Source organism: Staurois parvus, unplaced genomic scaffold (genome assembly GCF_062004578.1).
Source record: "Staurois parvus isolate SC_StPar_1 unplaced genomic scaffold, SC_StPar_1.0 ptg000131l, whole genome shotgun sequence".
Taxonomy (NCBI): domain Eukaryota; kingdom Metazoa; phylum Chordata; class Amphibia; order Anura; family Ranidae; genus Staurois; species Staurois parvus.
In genome coordinates, this window is record NW_028317927.1 from 2,297,490 (window position 1) to 2,324,611 (window position 27,122).

Sequence of the window (27,122 nt, forward strand, 5' to 3'; positions counted from 1 at the left end):
AGTATGATTAATAATAAACAAGCCCTAATTGAACAAACCTGTGAACCATGGGTAATTTACCTGAAGGTACCCTTGTTTTCCTCTCAATTCTAAGCCTATTACATCTCTACCATCTGAGATTCCTAGGTTTCCTTCCCTAACATTTCTTTTGCTTTCTTCATTCCTACTTTTACTTTGGCTCTCTTTTTGACTTTTTCCTTCTTCTTTTGACTTTATCGGATTTATCTTTGTATATATCCTACCGTCAGCATTCTATACAGGCAGGGTATCATTTGATATGGGAACCATAACAAAATATAGTAGGTGGTTCATTACTACACCTTGGTTCTTGGAGTACCCCTGATGTCTTCATGCATGTATTCATCCGTAGATTACTGATCGGGACGTTCATTGTTCTTCATAGGCTATACTCAGAGTTCATGGGTTACTGCACTTTTTACCCTACCATTTCTTTTGTATCTGGTACTGTAATAACCATATCATATTGCTGACTCCATGCTACCTTCTTTGAATTTCTGGTTTTGTGTAAAACTAATAAAAACAGTTCGAACATAAAAAAATATTTCCTGTTCATTTTAGTTAGATTCTAAAATATTTGGCTTCAGTTCCATTCCCAACTTCTTCACTGTGTGAATCCTGCCCAGAGCTGCACAGCTTTGCAGCTGGGTCCTGTGCCTAGTGCATATGTGCAGAGCGTACCCTATTTGCGACTGGTCCTGGTCATGGTGACTTCCAGCTACCCAGAGGAGTACGTCACACTTTGGGTCAGTCTGAATGTTTGTCTTGCAAAGGCTGTGCAGCATCAGCCACTAAACAGTTTGTCAGGAGTTCTACCTCAAAAGATAAACCTGAAACAAAAAAAACTAAATTTCTGTAAAACCCATCTAATAACAGTCACAGCTTTCTTTGTAAATGTTTTCACAACAGTCAAGAAATGAAGATATTTGGCATTTGTGTGAATTTGTTAGTTTACATTTTTGTCAATAGTTGGTAGTCTTCTTCTGTGTATTATGGAACAGGAAATGAGTGATGTATCTAAAAATATCACCTGTCCTGGTGTATTAACAATTTTTTTAAATTTTGTTTTATTTTGGGTAATCTCCTAAACTTTTCCATTTTCACCAATGAATGTTATTAAAACTTCTTTACATCAATAAATTCAGTGGAGCCCAACTTGCAATTAAGGGAAGGATTCCCCAAGGCTTTATTACATGAGATGCAACTACAGATAAATACAATTATTCCTATCTGCATCTCATACAATAGAGCCGTGGGGAATTTCCCCTTTAATTGGAAGTTGAGCTTCGCTGAATTTAGTGCTATAGTCTAGTTGGATCAATGGAGGATTGATCCCAGTGTGTTCTAAGCCCCTTGCTGCTTACTTAATGTGGTGATGGACATTCATATTTTCATGGATTAAAGGTTCTCTTACATAAATCAGCTTGTGTTTATGTTTAGTAGCTCCTTAAAGTGTACATATGGAAATAGCCTTGTGATAAAACTACATTCAAAAACTAATACCATCTGTATAGAAACTGAATTATTTGACATTTATGTAACTGAATTGCAGTCTGTGAGAGCTGATGCATATATTCTGAGCTCCCTGGGTGGAGCAATCATGCAGTATATAACGTCAGATGGAGAACATTTTGAATCCAGTACATATACATGACAACTAGGCAATTCATATTTTCAGGTGATATGAACCTGCATGTTCTTTCACCATTGTTTGCCATTAGCCGACTGTGGACCTTGCTAAACAACCACAACAAACTTCATCAAAATACACAGGGCATATGTAGTACATCCTGATCTTCTGTCCAGTTGCTACTCTCCCTCTAACATTTGCTGGCAATTTTGACAGCCAGGAATTGCTTTGTAAATACCACAGGTGTCACAAGGGCTGCTGCAGAGTGTTTATAAACACTATTTACATGGAGGATAAAAAGATACAAAGTAACATTGTTGCTTTTGTATTCACATTTATCTCCAGATCAAAGGGATATGCTTCGATCTGCATATAATGACAATTAAAGCAACCTTGTAACAAATCCATCCAGCACCACACCCTTTTTGTTTCCCTTGTAGGGAGTGCACAGCTAATGGTGAGACCATCAACAAACAGAAGAGAGAGCTAACACTCAACCAATCAAGGTAATTTTGCAAGAGCAATGTACAAATATGCAGAGTAAACCATATCACACCTTATGGATGTTATGGTTTGCTCTGTATATTTGTACATTGATCTTGCAAAATTACCTTGTTCAAATCCTGAGGTCGATTGGTCGAATGCTGGCTTCTATTAGTTAAAGCAGCCTGACAAGTAAAAAAAAAAAATTATAATAAAATGTGTTTCTGCTTAACCCCGTTATTAATCCTTGCCCTAATCAGCCAAAATTAACTCCTTCTCATTTTCCCCTAAGCTATTAATTTTTTTTTTGGTATATTTTTGTCTTTCCAACCATTCAAATTTAAAATTTTTTTTTTTTATTTGCTTTGTTCATTACTTTTTTAGTGTTGCAAGCTCTGCAGAACTTTGTAGTCATAGAATAAAATGTATACTTTTTATTTACAGTAACACTGCTTTTGGAAAACTTACTTTGATCAAAGTAGAGTGCATTTTTTATTGTGTTACTTTTTTGTATCTGGATTGCATTCAAAATAAAATTACATTTGCAAGACAATCAATAAATCACTGAAACTTTGTTTGTCCTAAAAAGTGATATATGTTTTACTTTGTTATCTTGTGTAAAGAAAAAGCTATTGCTGAGTTACAGGCCCATAACAGAATTATAAAAATTGCTCTGGTCCATAGGGGTGTACAGGTATGAGAGCTGAAGTTAATACAACATACACTATATTGCCAAAAGTATTGGGATGCCTGCCTTTACAAGCATATAAACTTTAATGGCATCCCAGTCTTAGTCCATGGGGTTCAATATTAGGGTTGGCCCACCCGTTGCAGCTATAACACCTTCAACTCTTCTGGGAAGGCTGTCCACAAGGTTTAGGAATGTGTCTATGGGAACATTTGACTATTCTTCCAAAAGCATATTTGTGAGGTCAGGCACTGATGTTGGATGAGAAGGCCTGGTTTGCAGTCTCCGCTCTAATTCATCCCAAAGGTGTTTTATTGGGTTGAGGTCAGGACTCTGTGAAGGCTAGTCAAGTTCCTCCAACTCAAACTCACTCATCCATATCTTTACCTTGCTTTGTGCACTGGTGCGCAGTTACTGTTTGTTGGAACAGGAAGGAGCCATCCCCAAACTGTTCCCACAAAGGTGGGAGCATGGAATTGTCCAAAATGTCTTGGTATGCCAATGCCTTAAGAGTTCCCTTCACTGGAACAAAGGGGCCAAGCACAACCCCTAAAAGACAACACCACACCATAGTCCCCCCTCCACCAAACTTTACACTTGGCACAATGAGGTCAGGAAAGTACCATTCTCCTGGCAGCCGCCAAACCCAAATACGTCCATCAGATTTCCAAACAGAGAAGCATGATTCATCACTCCAGAGAACACATCTTCACTGCTCTAGAGTCCAGTGGCGGCATGCTTTACACCACTGCATCCAAAGCTTTGCATTGCACTTGGTGATGTAAGGCTTGGATGCAGCTGCTCAGCCGTTGAAATCCATTCCATGAAGCACTCTATGCACTGTTGTGTTAATCTGAAGGCCATACAAATTTTGGAGGTCTTTAGCTATTGACTCTGCAGACAGTTGGCGACCTCTCTCATTTTACGTGACCTAACACTTCGTGGCTGAGTTTCTATTGTTTCCAGTTGCTTCCACTTTGTTATAATATCACTAAGTTGAGCATGGAATATTTAGTAACAAGGAAATGTGATGCACAGGTGGCAACTTATCACGGTACCATGCTTGAATTCGGTGAGCTCCTTTTTCTTTTTTTCATTTCTTTCACAAATGTTTGTAGAAGCAGTCTGCGTGCCTAGGTGCTTGATTTTATATACCTGTGGCCATGCAGGTGATTGAAACACCTCCATGGCCAAGGATTTGGAGGGATGTCCCAATACTTTTGGCAATATAGTGTATATTAAATAAGCTAAAGCTGGCCATACATGGTCAGCGGGCTGAATGAAAAAATGTAACCGATTTCCCCATCCACACATTTGTGGATGTAGGAATCTTCCCCGCTGTGCATTGTATTCTGACAATGGAGGACTAAGTTGGACTCCTTCATTGTCAGAATTCTCTAATCAGCTCTGCAGTCTATTGGCTGCAGTGCTGATCAAACTAAAGTTTTCCAGCTAACCTGTTTGTGAGCAGTCGATTTGTGGATTAACTGCTCTCGAACAGGACTGGCCACAGATAAATAGAAATTTGGCTGGTCTCTGCTGAACCTGCCAAATGTCTATTTACCTATGGTCAGCTTAATGTAGTTTCAAACTGCCCATGATCAGATTAATGTATATTACAAGTAAACTTTAGAAGAAGACTGTAGGAAGGCTAATTACATTAATGGATTAATTCATTATTACCTATTTAGTAGAAAATTTACTTCTCACCTTGAATTGTGATATATAGCTTACTGAAGAGCTAGGTATCGTGAACAATGTTTTTTTTCTTTTTTAATAAAATACTGTCTTCCCTTTTTGCATTTTTTTTCGCATGTCATGTGCTGCTAATTTCCTCCAGCCCCTTTCAGCTATTTCCTGTCTACATGCACTTACTCTGGCAACGTCTGCACATCATTCCTCTTAAAACCTATTTCACACTAGAAAGCAATGTAGGAAACCCATTAGTCCCTAACGCTCAAGGAATGTACATTCTAAGATCCCTAACTTACATTCATACATACACATACTAGGGCCAATTTAGACAGTTAATCTACCAGCATGTCTTTGAGTATGGTAGGAAACCTGAGTACCCAGAGGAAACCCTCGCAGGCACAGGTTCATGCACGACTTTGGTGCTGTGTTGTATGATTTGAGCCCATTCAAAATGAAGGAGCTCAAATATTATCGCACTGAATTGCATACGAACTGCACAGGAATGGGGTTCGCTGCCCTATGCGATTCATAGGTGATTCACAGTGTGTAACTATCTCTTTGATAGTGAAAATGGTGGACCATACCTGTGCAGCATGTGTCGACACATCGGCTTATGGTCTCCAAAAGGGTTTCATGATAGGGTGACAACTCAAGAGCACAACTAAGAGATAGTTGTCACTCTTAAACAGGAAGTGCCTGAACAGGGACCTTTATGGCAGGATCCCCAGCTATAATTTTAATGAAGGCTGCATATTTAAAATGATTGAAAACAACCTTTGAAATTGCAATATCACATCTAAGCTTATACAAGAGTTCAGTGATATGTTTAGGTCTACTTGAAGGAAAGCTTTGCTTTACCTGGTCCACTAATGGCTGGGCTATGGTTGCTACGGGCACCGTAGCAATTTTGATCTCAAGTTTAACTAAAGCCATGCTCATTTCCCTCTGGTTTTCAACCTCACATTTTCCTTTAATAAAAATCTAGCATATGAAGTCACTGGTGTTATTACTCAGCAATCTGCTTTACAGATTAATAGTTTCATTGGCTCCGCTAAAACGTCTGTGTTCTCCTGTGTCTATTAAACTAGACAAACTGTAAAAAATTAATCCATTTATCCAAAAGCAGAAATTAAGCACAGTTATTTTAATAGAAAGTTAAATGAAGATGAACAGCAGAAAAACATATTTCTGTAATCAGTCTGAGGTCTGTGAGCAGTAAGTGTGAAATGTGCTATGCACCACATTCTGAATATCATTTGAGGGAACAGGAACAAATTCTATTTAGATATGCAAATCTTGTTGCACATTTGAATGGTTTGGTGTGTTTTCCTCCACTACCCTCGTCAGAAAATCTTTCCATCCGTTAATGTTTTTCTTGTAAGAGAGTTTTAGGAAATGGGAAAAACGTAATGTCTCTTGTCAGGCTCCGGTATTTCATGCAGCTTGAAAAATTACACGGCATATCTGTTTTCTATTAAGGTCTGCTTTGCTAACCAACATTTCGGTTGATTTACTAAAGTGTAATTTGTTGTTTTTTTTTTGTTGTTTTTTTTTTTGCTTGATCAGATTTTTAAGTCTAGCCTAGAAAACTTGACAGGAACAAATTGATTCTGTAGGGTGCCATTGCTGACCTTTCCTTCTAAAAATACCAATTGCCAGGCTGTCATACTGATCCAGTGGCTTTGATATGTTTGAGTCACTCACTTGGAAAAAGTATGGATTTCACTTGTTGCATGCTTGTTTTGGGTCAGTGACTGAGAAAGTATTGAAGCCAAAGCTAGCTAAGCAACTAAGCATAGTCTGTCCCAGATATGGAAATATACCCTCTTAATATGTCCTGGTGAATGGTATCACCAAAAGTGAAATAAAAACTTAAAACAGAACTTCACTTTTAAAACTTCCCCATCCATCCATGTCTCCATGCTTTATTTTGTTGAGAAATCACTTTGGAAAACTCTCCCTTGCATTTCAGTCCATGGCCATCTTGAGTAAGGGCAGATGATTTGTGTAGTATTTACTTCCTGGAATCCATGTGCCCTTAGCTTGGCATACAGGTAGGAGAGTGCCAGATAAAAGAAAAAAATGCATGAAGGAACCAACTCAAGAAATGTAAAAAAAAAGTTTAGATTAAGCAAATATAACATACCTTACATATTTACTAACTATACTGTTAACTAATGTTTCTTTGTTATCAGAAGCCATTCTGATGTCAGTTTCTTGATTGTGAAGGTGAAATACAGTGTTTTTATACAATAAAGAGCTTATTTCCAGCTCCTTCTATATGTAAAGAGTAGGTATGATACTAGCTCCTGGTTTTAGTTGTATAACACCAGCCTTTCATGCTGATCTTTTGCTCAGTAAAAAACTACTAGCATTGTTAAGCACTAAACAGGATAGCTTTGTGGTTAGTACTTACTGTATACTTTGCAGTTCTGAGGTCCTTGGTACAAATCAAGACACTATTTGCATGGAGTTTAAATGTTCTCTATGCTATCAAAGATAGTTTATGAGGACTCATAGGTAAGCCTTAGCTAAACTAGCTCCCAGCCTAGAGTCAAACCTTTTAGGCCCTCTGCCAAGAAGCAGGTAAAAAATGGTAGCAACCTTTTGGGGTAGGAAGTCATGTGTGATTTTGATGATGTGTGAGGTACACATTCTCAATTGTCCTGTGTTGCTTGGGCAGTGATGAGAAGGCTCCTTGGTTCTCAGGCTATAATGTTTGGGCAGTGAGAAGAAGGTTCTGTGGTTCACTTGCTATGATGATTGGGAAGAAATATGAAAGTTCCACGATCACAAGCTATGATGATTAGGCAGAGATAGGAAAGTTACATGATTTATAGGCTATGATGGTTGGGCAGAGATAAGAAGGTTTCATGGATGACAGGTTATGATGATTGGGCAGAGATAAGAAGGTTCCATGGATGACAGGCTATGATGATTGGGAAGAAATAAGAAAGTTCCATGATTCACAGGCTATGATGGTTGGGCAGAGATAAGAAGGTTTCATGGATGACAGGTTATGATGATTGGGCAGAGATAAGAAGGTTCCATGGATGACAGGCTATGATGACTGGGTAGAAATAAGAAGGTGTCATGGCTAGCAGGCCGTGATGCCTGGGCAGAGATGGGAAGTTTCCATGGTTGACAGGCTGTGATTTTGGGGCAGTGATAAGAAGGTTCCATGGCTCCAGGGTATGATGATTGGGCAGAGATAAGACGGTTCTATCGTTGACAGGCCACAATGATTGGGCAGAGATACAAAGATTCCATGATTCATGGTTGGCAGGCTGTGATGGTTGGGCATAGATGGGAAGGTTTCATGAGTCATATGCTATGATAATTGGACAGAGATAAGAAGGTTCCATGGATGACAGGCTATGATGACTGGGTAGAAATAAGAAGGTGTCAAGGCTAGCAGGCTGTGATACCTAGGCAGAGATGGGATGTTTCCATGGTTGACAGGCCATGATGATTGGGCAGAGATACAAAGGTTCCATGATTCATGGTTGGCAGGCTGTGATGGTTGTGCAGAGATGGGAAGGTTCCATGGTTGACAGGTTGTGATTTTTGGGCAGAGATAAGAAGGTTCCATGATTCACAGGCTATGATGATTGGACAGAGATAAGAAGGTTCCTTGGTTAACAGACTGTGATGATTGGGCAGAAATAAGAAGGTTCCATGATTCATAGGCTATGATGGTAGGGCAGAGATAAAGTTCCATAGTTAACGGGTTATGTTGATTGGGCAGAGATAAGAAAGTTTCAGGGTTGATAGGCTGTGATGGTTGGGCTGAGATAAGAAAGTTCCATGGTTCACATGCTGTGCTGTTTCTTGAACTAATGATACTTTTTGATAGTTCTTTTATACACTGTATTTTAGATAATTGCCTGGAACGTCAACACCAAATACTATAGAATATTCAGAGAGAAGTGAAAAAGTAGTAAAATATCACAGTATGTACTGTATAATAAATTACATTTTTATCATGTGCCGACAACCTACAATGTTGTTGCAGCTGCCCAGTAGAGTGGTATGGGATTATGTTAATTCCTCACCTCAGTCACTGCAGTCAGTACATATAAACAGCATACACATTGGGGGCAAATATGCAAATATGCTGCTTACTTTGCAAGATAATTTTCCCTAGAGCTTAGTGAATGTTTCCAAGCTTGGATGAATTCCATCATCTAATCATGTGCAAGAAAAACTCATTTCTTTCTCTTTTCCTTGAATGTGATTGGGCATTCTTTGCAAAGTGAATTTGAATCACATTCACAAAGTTAATGGAAAATTCCCTTGAAAAGTGAACAGCCTATTTGCCTGTAGTAAACCAACCCCATAGAATGGTCCACTTTGTGATGAATTAACATCTACATCTGCTGTGATGCCTCCTGGCAGATGGCTAATAATTTGTGAGCCCAAGCTAGACAGTGGGCATTGTAAGTGCTTACTACAACGTTGTAGAATTATTAGGATGGCTGATGGCATTACTTACTACCTGAGTTTAGGACAGGGGTACTGAACCTTTTGAAGAGCGAGGGCCACTTAAGTGATCTGGTAACTGGTCACGGGCCACAAGGAAATGAAATAGTTCAGAATTAAATTAATTTTATTTCGAATAGCATAATGAACATTTTCCTCCTGCAGCCACTGAATGCCAGCAGGAGGGAGAGGAAAAGAAGCCAGCTTTCAGCAGTTGAAGGAAAATGGAGAGGATTGGTTCCTGTATAACACTTTGTCAAGGTCAGCAGAAATGAGCTGAGAATTTGGGCATCTGCTGTAAGAAACTGCATTATGTGAAATGGCCAGATGTTCCACATTCCTCCCTAAAATGTGTTGTCATCGAGAGGCTTTTCTATAAGCATTAACCTGAAATAGAGCATTATTTATAATGTATTTATTATAGGTAGTTATATAGCGCTGTCAATTTATGCAGCGCATCATTTTAAAGACAAAAAGCTAAAAGCCACATAGATATATATGGAGATGGTTTATTTAGGGCCTAATGTTTAGTCCTGAGTTTTGAAGGAATTACTTATGTTTCAGTAGCTCAGTGCATTCATACTAATGAATATGATGTATGATAATTTGCAATATGTTACTGTATTTGAAACATTATTTAGTACCATCTTTTCTTCGCCCTGTTAAAGTCTATATAATTATTCATTTCATTTATCATCTGTTTCATGCCATTACTATTGCGCAGTGTCTAAGTATAACATATGTTAGCCATGTTGACTCATAAATTGATGAAAAACCCATTTTACTTACAGATTCACATAGTCTGTGGTACATTGCCATCTTGTGGTGAAACAAGCTAATTGCAGAAATAACTGGTGACACAGATAAATCTATAATTCATAGTGCTTCTCTCTCTTTGGTATCTGGCAGTGTTACTCACATTGCATTGCATTTTTAAGCACTTATATGTTGTATTGATATGCGTTGGCATGCCTTTTAATTTTCATCCTTTACCGGCTTATTTCCTTTTACATCATTCCCATGAAAACAGCTTTTTTTCACTTCAGTTGTGTTGACATGCATTAATGTGCATTATGTTGCAATAAAAATCATACATGTTGTGTTATACGCATTCCACTGTACATACAATATTGTAGTGTGAACTTGCAGTGACCTGTGTTTATCCACTGTAGAAAAACGCAGTTCATCAGACATGGTATGAACGAATCCTTAGGGCTCATGTGCACGTGTGTTGATTAGTAACACACGTTAAAGTGCCTATTGTATTGCTATAACATGCCTTTTTTACGTGTTTTTGATGCTTTAGTGATGCATTTTAAAGCAAAAATGAAGCTTGGCAAATGTCCCATGTGTGTTAGTTTTCTATGCGTTCTAAAGAGCTAGTGATTTCTATACGATGTATTGTAAAGCGCTGCACAAACTGTTGGCACTATATAAATCCTGTATAATAATACAGGTGTTTATGTGGTATCTGGTGTTTTCTTTCTTTAGTTTTTTTTGGTGCTCAGTAGTACCCCAACTTATCAGTTTCTTGGCTTAGTAGTACCCTTGCTCAGCAGATCCTTAGCTCATCAGTTTATCAGTTTCCTGGCTCAGCAGATCCCCCACTCAACACTCTCCCAGCTCAGTAGTACCCCCCCCCCCATTCAGTAGTACATTCCTCCCTCATTAGCACCACCCCACACAATGGTACATTATCCCCCCCCCCCTCTGCTCAGTAGTGACCACTCTGCACCCCAGTCCCCCCACTTCCCCCTCCCCGCACGGTGGTGCATTACTGTTCCCCTTCTTCCCACTCAGTAGTACATTTCCAATACAACACCCCCCCCCCCCTCGGACTCAAAAGTGCATTTCCCACCAATACAGTCTGTTCAGTAGTACTCCCCCTACCCCCCTCTTCAGTAATACATTAAAAAATACCCACCACCTTTTCTCTGCTCAGTGGTGCATTCCCCATACCCCTGTCCCAACCCCCAACAGCAGTAGTATCCCCCTCCCTGCTCAGTAGTAACACCTCCCAACCCACGCTCCCCTCCCAGTTCAGTAGTAACCCCCCTTGCCCACACTAATCCAAACACTCTGCTTATCCTCCAGGCTACTGAAACTCTGCCCTGCTGATCACTTTCTGATCCTCCATTCTGCTCTGCTGATTCCCTGCCACTACATTTCCAGCTCGGGCCTCAACTTCTTGCTATATCACTCCCATGCTGCACAGCATGTGTGAAATGATCCCCCACTTTGGTCCCCGCTTACCTTCCTTCTACTCCATGCATGTTTCCTGAATCCTGCCTCTCTATCCCCACAGTACCTATTTGGGAGCTGCAAATCTGGTTCTCTAGCAGTCCTCTACTGTGTCTATTTTGGCTCTTCAGTTCTACTGCTGCACCTGCATGAGTGCCCTTCCAATTTATTTATTATTATTATTTATTACAGATACTTATATAGCACTGTCAATTTATGCAGTGCTTTCCATATATATTGTACATTCACATCAGTCCCTAATTCTCAAGGGGCGTACAATCTACAAACTCACATTCAAACATACACATACTAGGGCCAATTTAGACAGGACCCAATTAACTTACCAACATCTCTTTGGAGTGTGGGAGGAAACCAGAGTACTTGAAGGAAACCCACTCAGGCACAGGGAGAACATGCAAACTCCAGGCAGGAGGTGCTGTGGCTAGGATTCAAACCAACAACCCTAGTACTGCCAGGCGGAAGTGCTAACCAATTAGCCACAGTGCTGCCCAATTCCAATGGCATTAACCCTTCCTGTGCCAGCAGTGCCAGCAGTGGCTTGTGAGTACATCTTGTGGGCAGTACTTCATTTATTACCTGGTATGGGGAATCATAAGTGCAAGGGCACTCCTCAAAGTCTTTCTTAACCCCTGCAGGGATGAATCCCTTCTCTGTTTTATCTAGGGAAAATCCTTTTGTCCTTTTATGGCTAGAACTCTAGTATGTTGTGGCTCCACTCTAGTATGTTTCAGCAAACAGTGACAGTTTTTAGTTTTTAGAAAACAGACACAGATCAGGCTTCTATCCACAAAGCCCCATTAGGGAGATTCACCCTCTCGATTTATCCTGTTTACCATTATCATTGAAAGTGAAAGTAAGAAAGAAATCCCAAATTTAGGGTTGCCTCCAGAAAAGTAATAGAGGGGAGACCTTCTATTTTATGCCCATTGACAGAACCTTTGTTGGAACCCAAATAACCCAGGGTTTTTTTTTAATAATTTCATTCTCAATCCCTATTCCCAATTCCTAACACATCATGCACCTGTTCCAGGGGTTTTATTCCAGCCTGTTCACAATTATCAAAGCCAAAGGGAGCATCCGCTTCTTACTGGATTTAAAAGTGCACAACATCTTTCACTGGATATGAAATTCCTGCATGAGCATCTGCCAGTTTGGTCAGAACTTCCCTCCTTCAGGGAAACCTTTGGGCCTCTGTGGACAGCAAGGATGACCACTTGCATGTTCCCATGTTCTTGGCACATCAACACTACCTGCATTTTGCGCTGGGCATGCCATTGCCAATTGGTTGCCATTCTCTTTGGTCTGTCCACTGCACCTTGGCTTTTCACCAATCTGTTAGTCCCTCGTGTTGTTCACCTTCATCCTCAGGACATCTGAACAGTCTTCTTTCTTTGAACAGTTAGTGCAGGTTCTATAGAGGTTTGGGTGGATCCTAAATCTGCATAAGTGAGCGCTGGAACCATCTGATTACTTAGAGTATCTAGACCTGATCTGAGCTATTGCCCTTTTCAAGCTTTTCCTTCCATAGGACAAACTCCAGCCCCTCAAGTCCCATGCTTGGACTCTACAGACCAGAAACAACCCAATCCCTGGATTGATAGTGGCCTCCTTTTAAGCAGACCCAAGTATCATCCCAGATTGCAGCAACTCAACATCCTGGCAGCGTAGGACAAGTAGGCTTAGTCTCTGGACTCCCCAAGAATAGTGCTGTGCTACACCTCTAGTGAACCAAAAAATACACTAATATTAAATAAAACACCCTCCTGAGTATCAAACCCAATGTGTAATAGAATAAATCTATGAAACAAATAAAGTTTCTCAGGAACAATCCTTTACGTCCCCACTCCGATGGAGAGGTGTTCAAAAGATAAGGAACAAAGAACTCATTATAGTGCAATAAGGCTTTATTACCATAAAAATGTATAAAAAATGTCATTGACATAGATACAAGGTTCACAAAACCTATTGCAAGCATTTAAGGGAAAAACAGGGTGAACACAGATGGCAGCTCCTGCACACACCAGAAAAGATGTCACAAGCTTCTGTCCTACATGGCTTCTTCAGGGACTTGTTTTACTGTTTTTTGTTGTTTTTTTACACTTTATTCTTTAGCTGAGTCGGATGTTTATTGTAGGTTGGCCAGGTGTTTATTGCTACTTGATTTTGGTTTATTTTTCATATATTTTTCGCATATCATTTGGATTTAGTGGCTCAGCCAGTTTTTTATTTTATATACTATTGACTTTATTTGTTTCACAGATTTATTTTACTACACATTGGGTTTGGTGCTCAGGAGGGTGTATATTTATTATTAGCATATTTTTGGGGTCCACTAGAAGGGAGCACAGCACAATTCTTGGGGCGTTTTACTGATGTGGGAACACAGTTAGGTTCTTGCAGCAGTTTATCATTTATTTGTGACAGCGCATGAGTATTATATCCTTATTTCAGTCTCTGGACTGCCACATTTGCCTAATTCACAAAACCAGGGTTGCCCTGGCCTAGTAGACAGTGAGTTCAGTGCTGGATTTAGAAAAATCCTTCCTCCTATTGGTATGGAAGGTTCTCAAAATGGATGCCTGCCTGTCGGGCTGAGGGGGAATCCTTATTACTTTCAGTGAAAGGTACTTGGTTTTCCAGAGGAAGCTCATCTCCCGACATTTTGCAGCTCAGAGAGCTTTTGGTTATCACTTTAATGCTGGGCCCCTGACTGCTGGATCATCTGATCATGAATTAGGCATGCCACTGGCTTTCATCAGCCATCATAGAGAAAACTGAAATCTTGCAGCCCAAAGAGATGTGGACCTGATTCTAACTTGGGCAGAACGTCACGTTCCAGGCTTGGAAATTTGCCAGGCAAATCTGGGGTCCTGGACTGGGGTTAAATGCTCAGAGCAGAGCGACAAATGTATGGATACCCATAGTGTAGTATGTGAAGTATTTATTTAGCGTTAAAACATGTGGTATACATAAATAAATATATCAAGGCACAGGGTGACTGTGGATATAGATAGAAGCGCAGTATAAACCGCTGAATACACTGACCAGTATAAAAGAGAATGGGTACCGCCGGACCTCCTTGATCCGGCTGCGTGACATCAAGTCGTGTAAAGGCTCCTCCTAGACACGTTTCGTATAACCATACGTCTACTGTAGGGGTGATGCTGTGGCCGTCTGACATAGAATGGGTCTATTTATAGGCAGATGCGCATGCAAATGAGCGTGCGCCATCTTGCCTGGGTTCGCGCCACTGCGCATGCGCGAGAGCCGCAGGCGCCATGATGTTGGAAATCTTAGACACGGCCGACGCGCATAGATCTGCGCATGCGCGGGTGTCCCGATCGCCATATTATTGGACATCGTAGACACGGCAGACGCGCATAGGATCGCGCATGCGCGAGTGTCGCGATCACCACACCATATTACTGGTGACCTGTATAATGATGGCATGCAGATCTGGGTGCATACAAATATGGCCATGTGGGTGGACATATAGAAAACTATGCATTCCTCTCCCATATAGTTAGCTCTCCACATGTATAGTAAAAGCAATTAAAAATGAATAAAAATAATGAATAAAATAACATGAACAAATATGACATTGACAAATATGACATTAACGTGTATATATACACTTCATCTCAGATATTTAATATATGAATAACCTTACGTAAAGGATTATATAAAAAAAAAATGTAAAAATGTAAAAACTAGTAGCTAATAAAAATGGAAAATAACGAGTATGAGAAACCTCATAAGAGATATGGTAGTGTATATATCACAATCTAAAATCTTATAATCTAATATATATGCAGAAATGCAGAAAATATACCGGAAGTGAGACTACCGTATCTATCACAAAGGTAGTACTCATAAATAAATATGTAAACAATCATAATGTATACAGTTGGCCACTGGCATATTCAACTGTTATCAGTGAAACAATTTATGTTGATCTCGACATTGTGGCCCACAGGGGTCAAAGTCTTCATTTCAATGATCCACTTAGTTTCTATGCGGGAGACCTGTCTGCATCTATTTGAACCTCGCCAGTGATGTTGTGCTACATCTATCCCCACAAATTTAAGGGATGACGGGTCTCTATGGTGAAAGTATCTAAAATGTTTGGATAATGAATGCTCACGAAAGCCTCTCTTGATGTTGTATATGTGGTCTTGGAAACGATCTCTTAATCGTCTGGTTGTTCGGCCAATGTATTGTTTCCGGCACGAGCATTCAAGAAGGTAAACCACGTAGCGGGTGTTACAAGAAATGAAGAAAGGAATATCATAAGATTTCCCCGTTGTGGATGAGGAGAAGGTTTCAATTTTCTTTTTAGACATATTGCTGTGTTGGCACATTTGACACCTCCTACACGGATAAAAGCCCTTTAAATTAGAGAATAAGCTGGGACGAGGAGGGGGGTCAATCACATTGGGGGCAATCCTGTTCCTCAGTGATTGTGCCTTTCTAAAAACAATTTCAGGCTTCTCGGGCAGGGCCTGAGAAAGGACTGGATCAGCCCTGAGTACATCCCAGTTTTTCTTAATCACTCTACTGATGGCCTTGTGTTGTATGAAAAATGGGGTAATAAAAGGGCAAAATATACTTTTACATTGTGTAGGTGGACCAGAAAGCATATTATCCCTGTCCATATTAGCTACATTGTTGATCTCCGTGTCAAGAGAGTGTTCTATGTATCCTTTGTCTAGGAACCGTTGTTTCAAGATGGCAGCCTTGTTGTGATAGGTAGTGATGTCAGTACAGTTACGTCTGACCCTCATGAACTGACTCTTTGGGATATTGTCCAGCCAACATGGGTGATGACAGCTGGTGGTGGGGATATATCCATTCCTATCTGTTTTTTTAAAAAAAAGCCCCAGTTGTACAGTATTCTCCTTTATTCAGTATGGTAATATCCAGGAAATTAACCTTGTCTGTGCTATATTCAAAAGTCAGCTTAACCATTAGCCGCCTGGCCTATAGCTGTTTGGCGTCCGCAAAAATGCTGCAGATTTTCGGGGTATACGCCATTTGGCGTCCTCTCACACATGCACAGTTCGCGCGGTTGCAGAGCCGCGCAACGGCGCGATCTGTCACCGGCCGTGTACCTCGGACACGGCCGATGACAGATCTGAGTACCAGTACCCCCTTGCCGGTACCATGTGACCTGCTGTGACCAATCACAGCAGGTCACATGACAGTTGTATACAATGGATGGCTTCATTCATGCCATCCATTGTATACTAGTGCCTAGCTGTGAATGGTCACAGCAGGTCACATGCACATGTCATGTGATTAGCTTGGCCAAATCACAGCAAAGAACAAAAAAAAAAAAAAAAACCTGAATGAATTAAGTAATTCTTTGCTGTAAGCAAATTGTGTAAAAAAGAAAATACTAATCACTTCCCCAAAGTAGTACAATGTTACTATGGTAACATTGTACTACTTTGGTCATAGTAAAATATGAAAACAAAATCTAAAAAAAATAAAAAAAAATGTAATAAAAAATGTAAAAAAAAAAAAAATATATATATATTTTTTTTTTTTTTCATACTGTCACCAGTCAGTGTCCCTGTTCACCGCTATGCCAGTTATATGATGACGCTGTACTGCACTGGTGACAGTATGTAAAAAAAAATAGTGAAAATTATTTTTTTAATTTTTTAATTTTCCGAAACATTATGACAAAAAAAAATACAACTTCAAAAAACTCGCCATTCCTCTTATGAAGTACGTCGGACTGTTTACTCTGCAAAAAGGGGTCATTTGGAGGATATCTGTACTATTCTGACTTTCTTGGACCTCAAGAAATTAGATTGGCTGTCAGTACTTCAGGATTGATCAATTTTCAGATCTATACCATAGTTTGTGAACTCTATAACTTTCCTACAAAGTAAATAATACATCCTAATTTGGGTTATTTTCACCAAAGACATGTAGCAGAATACATCTTGGCCTAAATTTATGAAAAACAATTATTTATTGGTAAACTTTTATAACAGAAACAAAGAAAAACGTGTGTTTTTTTTCAAACTTTTTGGTCTTTTTTTGTTAATTTAGCAAAAAATAAAAACCCCAGCGGTGATTAAATACCACCAAAAGAAAGCTCTAGTTGTGTGAAGAAAATTATAAAATTTTAGTTTGGGTACAATGTTGTTTGACCACGCAATTGTCATTCAAAGTGTGAGAGCGCTGAAACATGAAAACTGGCCTGGGCAGGAAGGTGTAAAATTGCCCGGTATTGAAATGGTTAATATTCAAGTTGTTATTGTTAAGTGTGCCAAAGAAATTTTCCAAGGTTGTTTCCTCTCCTTGCCATAGTAGGAGGACATCATCTATATAGCGTTTATAGAACAGTAGCTCTGGCCACTCCCTAGAATAGATGATGTCCTCCTCCCCAGTGGGAGTGGCCAGGGAGTGGCCAGAGCTACTGTTCTATAAACGCTATATAGATGATGTCCTCCTACTATGGCAAGGAGAGGAAACAACCTTGGAAAATTTTGTTGGCACACTTAACAATAACAACTTGAATATTAAGCTGTCTTTTGAATATAGCACAGACAAGGATAATTTCCTGGATATTACCATACTGAATAAAGAAGGATACTGTACAACTGAGGCTTTTTAAAAAAAAAACAGATAGGAATGGATATATCTCCACCACCAGCTGTCATCACCCACGTTGGCTGGCCAATATCCCAAAGAGTCAGTTCATGAGGGTCAGACGTAACTGTACTGACATCACTACCTATCACAACAAGGCTGCCATCTTGAAACAACGGTTCCTAGACAAAGGATACATAGAACACTCTCTTGACACGGAGATCAACAATGTAGCTAATATGGACAGGGATAATATGCTTTCTGGTCCACCTACACAACGTAAAAGTATATTTTGCCCTTTTATTACCCCATTTTCCATACAACACAAGGCCATCAGTAGAGTGATTAAGAAAAACTGGGATGTACTCAGGGCTGATCCAGTCCTTTTTCAGGCCCTGCCTGAGAAGCCTGAAATAGTTTTTAGGAAGGCACAATCACTGAGGAACAGGATTGCCCCCAATGTGATTGACCCCCCTCCTCGTCCCAGCTTATTCTCTAATTTAAAGGGCTTTTATCCATGTAGGAGGTGTCAAATGTGCCAACACAGCAATATGTCTAAAAAGAAAATTTAAACCTTCACCTCATCCACAACGGGGAAATCTTATGATATTCCTTTCTTCATTTCTTGTAACACCCGCTACGTGGTTTACCTTCTGGAATGCTCGTACCGGAAACAATACATTGGCCGAACAACCAGAAGATTAGGAGATCGTTTCCGAGACCACATATACAACCTCAAGAGAGGCTTTCGTGAGCATTCATTATCCAAACATTTTAGATACTTTCACCATAGAGACCCGTCATCCCTTGAATTTGTGGGGATAGATGTAGCACATCACTGGCGAGGTTCAAATAGATGCAGACTGGTCTCCCGCATAGAAACTAAGTGGATCTTTGAAATGAAGACTTTGACCCCTGCAGGCCACAATGTCGAAATCGACATAAATTGTTTCATTGATAACTGATGCCAGTTTCATTGATAATTGAATATGCCAGTGGCCAACTGTATACATTATGATTGTTTACATATTTATTTATGAGTACTACCTTTGTGATAGATACGGTAGTCTCACTTCCGGTATATTTTCTGCATTTCTGCATATATATTAGATTATAAGATTTTAGATTGTGATATATACACTACCATATCTCTTATGAGGTTTCTCACACTGGTTATTTTCCATTTTTATTAGCTACTAGTTTTTACATTTTTACATTTTTTTTATATATAATCCTTTACGTAAGGTTATTCATATATTAACCACCTGAGATGAAGTGTATATATACACATTAATGTCATATTTTTCAATGTCATATTTGTTCATGTTATTTTATTCATTATTTTTATTCATTTTTAATTGCTTTTACTATACATGTGGAGAGATAACTATATGGGAGAGGAATGCATAGTTTTCTATATGTCCACCCACATGGCCATATTTGTATGCACCCAGATCTGCATGCCATCATTATACAGGTCACCAGTAATATGGTGATCGCGACACTCGCGCATGCGCGATCCTATGCGCGTCTGCCGTGTCTACGATGTCCAATAATATGGCGATCGGGACACCAGCGCATGCGCAGATCTATTCGCGTTGGCCGTGTCTAAGATCTCCAACATCATGGCGCCCGCGGCTCTCGCGCATGCGCAGTGGCGCGAACCCAGGCAAGATGGCGCACGCTCATTTGCGCGCGCATCTGCCTATAAATAGACCCATTTCACGTCAAGCGGCCACAGCATCACCCCTACAGTAGACGTATGGTTATACAAAACACGTCTAGGAGGAGCCTTTACACGCCTTGACGTCACGCCGCCGGATCAAGGAGGTCCGGCGGTACCCATTCTCTTATATACTGGTCAGTGTATTCAGCGGTTTATACTGCGCTTCTACCTATATCCACAGTCACCCTCTGCCTTGATATACTTATGTATGTATACCACATGTTTTAACGCTACATAAATACTTGACATACTACAATATGGGTATCCATACATTTGTCGCTCTGCCCTGAGCATTTAACCCCAGTCCAGGACCCCAGATGTCCCATTCGGACCAGAGGAGGGAGGTGATAGACCAGACCTGCACCCACTACTGGATTGAGGGACCCCCTGGTGTTCCATTCGGACCAGAGGAGAGGTGATAGACCAGACCAGTACCCATTATTTGATTGAGGGACCCCCTGGAGGACATCAACATTCCACCTGGCTATTCCCACATCAGACTTCCAGCTGGTCTTGGATTCCTATATGCGCATATTGATTGCGCTTCTGGTTAGTAGGCAATCTTACCATTCTTTCACTGGATACCGCATTGGATTTCATAACAGAACTGTCACATCAGCACTTCTTATATCCATTAAGGAGCTTGTCTACCTAAGACTGTATTCATTAGTTTTCTATTACTTTAGCGCTGCACTGTATTTCTTTATTTTGCTTGCTATTGAAAGGTTTTGTGGTTCCTTTTATCAGTGCACTTAGCTGCTTACGTGTGCGCTCGCTAGGCCTCCACGGTGTTTGACAGTGTATGCCCTGGTTACTCCGTAGAATCAGTTCAATTTGATCTACTCTTTTCAACTTCTGAAACTCATTCCTCACCTGCTCTGCAGGTGTGAGTTGGAGGGCATTCTGCTGATTCTCATTGCACCGAACTATCCTAGGCAGACATGGTGTTCAATGCTCATCAGACTCTTTGCAGTCTTCTTGAGGGCCCTCCCAGATCATCATCTTCTGTCTCAGGGAATGGTTTACCATCTTGCTTCCTGGTCACTGGCATAAACAGCCTTATTGTTGATATTCAGGTCTGGGGGCATGTCTGAGTTGGTTATCCGTATGCTTTTAAAGGCTAGGAAATCGACTTTTTATAAAGTCTACTATTACACCTAGAAAGCATATTTCTGGTGGTGTGAGGCAAGGAAATTCCATCCCAGAAAGTACTCCATTGGACAAATCCTGTCTTTTCTTCAGTCTGGTCTAGTTGCATACCATCAAGGACCAAATTTCGACCCTAACAGTTTAAAAAAAAAAAAAAAAAAACACTTGCCTCTCACTCCTTGGGGAAGGATTGTTTACAGGGTATTGCTCAAATTATTCCCCCAGTATGTACCATGGTGAAGGATTGTTGCTCAAATTAAAATTGTTCCCCCTTTATGTCCCATAGTGGCGTGTTTTAAATAAACACTGACCAAAGAAAAAAAAAATTCTAGGTTTGTTAATTTTTTTTTCTGATAAACATAGAAAAAAAAATTTTTGCAAGTCATTATCAAATTCAAAGGAAAGTCTTGTTTGTTCTGACTGTCCTGAAAAAATAAATACATATACTGTATGTAATACTTTGTTATTGCTGAATAAAAAGGTTCTGTGTATACAATGGTGTAAGTATACAAACCAGTAACTGTGATATGAAATAATATACAAGTAGCTGCACAGTTTGCTGCATTTAGCTATAGCAGCCACGAGGTGGTAGTATCATCCTGCTTTTTGTAACAACTTTAAATGAAAAAAAGCATAGGTGATTAAATGTCTGTGATTTAGACACTGAAATTAGTCTGATTTTTTTTTTTTTGGAATGTTGAGACATAACAAAATGTATCTACCAGTTAGTGGTAAGTGGTGGACTTTCTGAAAGATATGAGCTTGATTCAATGTGTTTGTGTCATACAAACCAGTTGTTGATAATGTGGTTAGCTATGCCTATTAGAGAATTAATGTTGAATAAAGGCCAAGAGCACCTATTCTTTAATCAGTATCCAAATTTATGAATATATGATTAATGTAAGAAAAATCCCTAGGTAAGAGCAGTGATCTTCAAACTGCAGCCCGAGGGCCGGATGTGGCCTTTTGCTAGCCTTTATCCAGCATTTGAGGCACTATTCCTTTCACTGATTTCATAGTTGCATATTTAGTCTGGCTGAAAAAAGACAAAAGTCCATCCATTTCATCCACTGACACCAATGATGGGGAACTATTCCTCCCACTAATAGCAATGATAGGGAATCATTGGTCCTACTGACACCAATGACAGGGCACTATTCCTCCTGGTAATACTAACTATAGGACACTGTTACTCCCAGTAATTCTATTGATGGGGCACTATTCCTCCTCCTATTGACCATAGGCACTATTCAATTGAACATCACACCTGAGGCATTGTTTACTCTGATACAAGACCTGAGACATTTTCTACCCCACTGGCCACAATCCAGCACCCCTAAAGTCTGAAGGACAGTAAACTGGTCCTTTGTTTGGAACGTTTAGAGACCCTTTAGTAAGAGCTAGGGTACATTGCATGTTATTTCTGCAAGTCTGTATTTTGTTTGTGTTGAGCCCTGTGGTATGGTATGAGTCCAGCTTCTGAAAAGTATTTTTGGGGTAGCAGTTCTGACATCAGACATTTCAATACATAGATTGCCACCACTGATGCCTTTTATCACATGTGTTATACACTTATCATACCTGAAAAATGAAACCAAAAAGCAACAGTCAGCTTAAAGTGGCACTTCACTCTCTCAGTCAACATTGAGTATTTTGAATCCTTATGCTGCTAGCATTAGTAAATAGATAGGAAAATATATCATATTTACTTGTTTTAAACAGTTTTTTACATTTCTTTAGTTACTTCCTAGTTTACATGCCTAGGCAAATGATGTCATACATCCCAGGAGTCTTCAGGAGGGGATAAGGGGATTTCTCAGCTAAGCACACCCTCCTGCTTACATGCCTGAACTAAGGGCAGATGGATTTAAGGAAGAAATGGCTACATGAATAATCGTCCCTTACTCAAGATGGCTAAAAATGCTAGGGGATGTTTTTCTAAGTGATTTATCAGCAAAATAAAGCATGGAGACATGGATGGATGGGTGGGTTTGCTTTGAATGTCAAAAATAAATTAAATAGCGCTTTTGGTTTGTGGTGCTCAGATACAGTGTAGTTCCACTTTAAAGTGGTTCCATGCCTTCTGTGTGCAACAAACCCCCCCCCAAACTAACATGAGCCCCATCTTGATCTGGCGATGGGTACAAGAGCCTCGGCTCTCCCAGGGCTCTCCCTCCTCATTGGTTTAGACACAGCAGCGGGAGCCATTCACTCTCAATCACAGCCAGTGAGGAGAAAGTGGGAGGTGGGGCCAAGCCATGCTCCGTGTGTGAATGGACTCACAGAGCAGCGGCTCGGGAGTAAGCCTGCTTGGGTGTCTCCATAGCAAGCTGCTTGGTATGGGGGCACTCGACAAGAGGGAGGGGCCAGGTGCATCGGCAAGGACCCAAGAAGAGGAGGGTTGGGTCTTCTCTGTGCAAACTCATTGTACAGAGCAGGTAAGTACGATATGTATGTTATATAAAAAAACAACAAACCTTTATTATCACTTTAAGAGAAGATAGGATAAGGGAGGGCCAGCATTAGCTGCTAATAATGTTTTCCTTTATGCACATGTGCTGACATCAAACAGAAGAACAGATTTGACAGGAAGAGAGAGCAGAGTGAACAGAAGAATGACCTTATCAGTGTCTCCTTCAATGTCCAGCCAGCAGGCTGGGTTGTGTTTTGACTTAGCTAAGTTGTGCTGCTGGTGAAACAGAAATTGACACTCTAGCTGTACTGTCTGGTATTACTGTATGTTTATATCACAACCCCAGTTACACAGATGTATTTTACCAGGTAAACCACTCTCATGTCTGTACAATAGCACAAAATGTAGTTATTTGTCTAAAGGTAAGCTCTATCCCCCACGGCAGTAACAGTCATAGGTACCCACCAGTCCAGTTTTGTTCCCTTTGGGGTGAAATGCAATACGGTCCTGCCAATAAGAATTGCCTGTCTTCTGGTATTAAGTTCTCTTATTGGTAAGCTTGGCAGTTATGTAGAGAGCTTTCTGAGAAAAAAATACATTTCCACTAATTAAATTTGTCTGTTTTGTATGTAGCACACCCCTGGAGGAGCTGCAGATGATAAACCAATTCCTTACCCAAAGTTAGTGTAAGTACAGCCAGGCACACAGCATTTCTTCTTTCTCTCTGGCTCAGTATCAGTTTAGGGAGTATCTTTTACACTTTCATTGCAGATTACCTTGGGTGTGGTGAGGCAAACATAGGATACCCCAAAAAGTAATTTTGAACTAGTAGAGGACACTTCTCTTCCCACTATTCTATTATTGTGACTCAAAGCAGGACAAGAAAGTGAAATGATGTGTTATGGTTGTGGTCTTATTGTGTGTCATGCTATTTGGACTTTTTTTCTTCAAAAAACCTATGGATCCTAGCAACTGCAGTGCGCAGCCATCCACCTGTTAATTGTCCAAGGGATTGAGAATGAAAGTATTAAAAAAAAAACCCCTGTGTTCTTTGGGTTCCAGCAAAAGTTCTGTCAATTGGCATAATATAGAGGGTCTTTAGCTATCAAGAAATAAGTCTCTTGGCAGATGTTCCTTGACTGGTAGCAAAGGAAATCATCAAATGGCTGATACAGCCATTCTTTTCTGGTTCTGGAGGAGGATGCTGAATAAAATTATTTGTCTATGTGGCACCACCCCCTTAGGGGTTGCTGTTGAATTGGGTCCCCCTATAGTCCTGCACAGCCAGGCAATCTGCATTCTCCACACAAGCTTATATCAAGAGTCAGAAAATCAGTCCTTGAGCTATAATTTTGTTATTTATTGAGCAGATTTGAACTGGGATAGGGTAAGGGGGCTATAGGAAGCCCAACTGAAAACTGATCACTGAGGACAAACTTCCTGGAACTATTCACAAGCTTCTCTTCTGCAGCAGTGTCTCTGTTGGTGAGCTAGCCAGCATCTCCATGATGTACCACTCCAGGCCACAGATGAAATTCTCTTCACCCAGCAATCTGGTGGTTTTCCTGAGCAGGGGATCTGGCTCCTGTCCCTTTAGAGGGGTGAACAGTCATTAGTTGGGGGCTAATCTGGTTTCTTAGCAGAGTGCTCCTTCCCCTATCCACCCAGGGAGTGCAGGTGTACTCACTCAGATTCCCCCGGGTTGGCTGTTGCGACCACACCTATCAGCTGGGCTTCTCCTTACATAGTTACATAGGTAGTCTGGCTGAAAAAAGACAAAAGTCCATCTAGTTTAACCATTAAAAAAAATTTAAAAGTTATAATCCTATACCAACAGTTGATCCAGAGGAAGGCAAAAAACTCCCCAGCAAAGCATGATCCAATTTGCTCCTGCAGGGGAAAAAATGTCTTCTTGATCCCCCAAGAGGCAATCGGATATTCCCTGGATCAACTTTACCTATAAATGTTAGTATCCAGTTATATTATGCGTATCTAGGAAAGAATCCAGGCCTTTTTTAAAGCAATATACTGAGCTGGCCAGAACTAACTTTTGAGGGAGCCTATTCCACATTTTCACAGCTCTTACTGTGAAGAAATATTTCCATATTTGGAGATTAAATCTCTTTTCCTCCATAAGTAAAGAGTGCTCCATCCTCCTCTGTGATGACCTCAGGGTGAATAACTCTACACCGAGTTCACTATAATTCACTGATGTATTTATACATGTTGATCATATCCCCCTTAACCTCCTCTTCTCAAGAGAGAATACATTCAATTACTTTAACCTTTCCTCATGGCTGAGCTCCTCCATGCCTCTTATCAGTTTGGTTGCCCTTCTCTGCACTTTATCCAGTTCCTCAATGTTCTTTTTGTGAATTAGTGCCCAAAACTGAACTGCATGTTCCAGATGAGGTCCTACTAATGATTTGTACAGGGGTAATATGATATCTCTCTCTCTGGAGTCTATACCTCTTTTAATACAAGAGAGGATTTTGCTCGCTTTAGAAACCGCAGCTTGGCATTGCATGCCATTATTAAACTTGTGATCTACCAGAACTCCCAGATCCTTCTCCACCATTGATTCCCTCAGTTGTACCCCCCTTAGTATGTATGATGCATGCATATTCTTAGCCCCCAAGTGTATAACTTTACATGTATTAACGTTAAACCTCATTTGCCACATAGTTGCCCAATTAAACAGTGCATTGAGGTTGGCTTGTAAGTTGAAGACATCCTGTAAAGACGTTATTCCACTGCACAGCTTGGTGTCATCTGCAAAGACTGAAATTGTATTTTTAATCCCAGACCGTATATCATTTATAAATGTATTAAAAAGTAAGGGTACCACTGATGACCTTAGACCATTCAGAGTATGAATCATTAACCACTACTCTTTGAATACGATCTTTTAGCCAGTTTTCTATCCATTTACATACTGATTTTTCCAAGCCTGTAGACTTTACCTTATACATTAGCCATGTGTGCGGAACTGTGACAAACGTTTTTGCAGAATTCAAGTATACCACGTCCACTGCCACCCCTCTTTCCAAGGTTGTGCTCACCTCCTCATAAAAAGAAATTATATTTGTTTGACAACTTCTGTCTTTCATGAATCCATGCTGTCTGTGGCTTAAAATATTTTTTTCAAGCAAGAACTCATCCATGTGGTCTTTTATTAAACTCTCCAGTATCGTGCCAACTATAGAAGGTAAACTAATAGGTCTATAATTACTTGGTAAATATTTTGATCCCTTTTTAAATATTGGCACCACATTAGCCTTACACCAATCCAGTGGTACTATGCCAGTCATTAAAGAGTCCCTAAAAATTAGGAAAAAAGACTTTGAAATGACAGAGCTCAATTCTTTAAGGACCCGTGGGTGTATGCCACCCAGTCCAGGTGCTTTATTCACCCTTATTCTGTCTAAATATTTCTGGATCATATCAATTGTGAATGAATGTGGATCAGCTGGAGCTGTGTCAGTACCATACCCATTATGGACAAGAGCTCCCTCATGCTCCTTTGTCTACACAGAGATGAAGAAGGTATTTAATAAATTTGCCTTCTCTTTGTCCGCAATCACCCACTCTAGCTTATTTTGTAAAGGGCCTTCATGCTCGGACCTGACCTTTTTACTATTAACATATTTGAAGAATTTTTGGGGGGGTTCCTGCTATCTTTTGCAATCTGTCATTTGTTTTTCAATTTTTGTGGCCATGATTTCCTTTTACATATTGTGTTATATTCTTTGTAATGTTTAAACAATGATAGTGTTCCTTCATTTTTACATTTTATAAACTCTTTTCTTATTATTTATAGCTTTTTAACTTTAGCTGTACAGCACATAGGTTTGATTTTTAGCCTTTTAAACTTGTTGCCCATGGGAATATATTTTGCAGTATGTTCACATACAGTCTTTTTGAAGAACACCCATTTCTGTCCTGTGTTCATTGATGCCAATATTCCTTA

At 40.1% G+C, this 27,122-nt stretch overlaps 1 protein-coding gene across 1 annotated transcript in view; it reads left to right on the forward strand.

Annotated features, from left to right (window-relative positions):
* SLC9A9 (solute carrier family 9 member A9) overlaps positions 1-27,122 on the forward strand; it is a 931,015-nt gene that overhangs the window by 63,298 nt on the left and 840,595 nt on the right. The gene's annotated exons all lie outside the window — the stretch shown is intronic.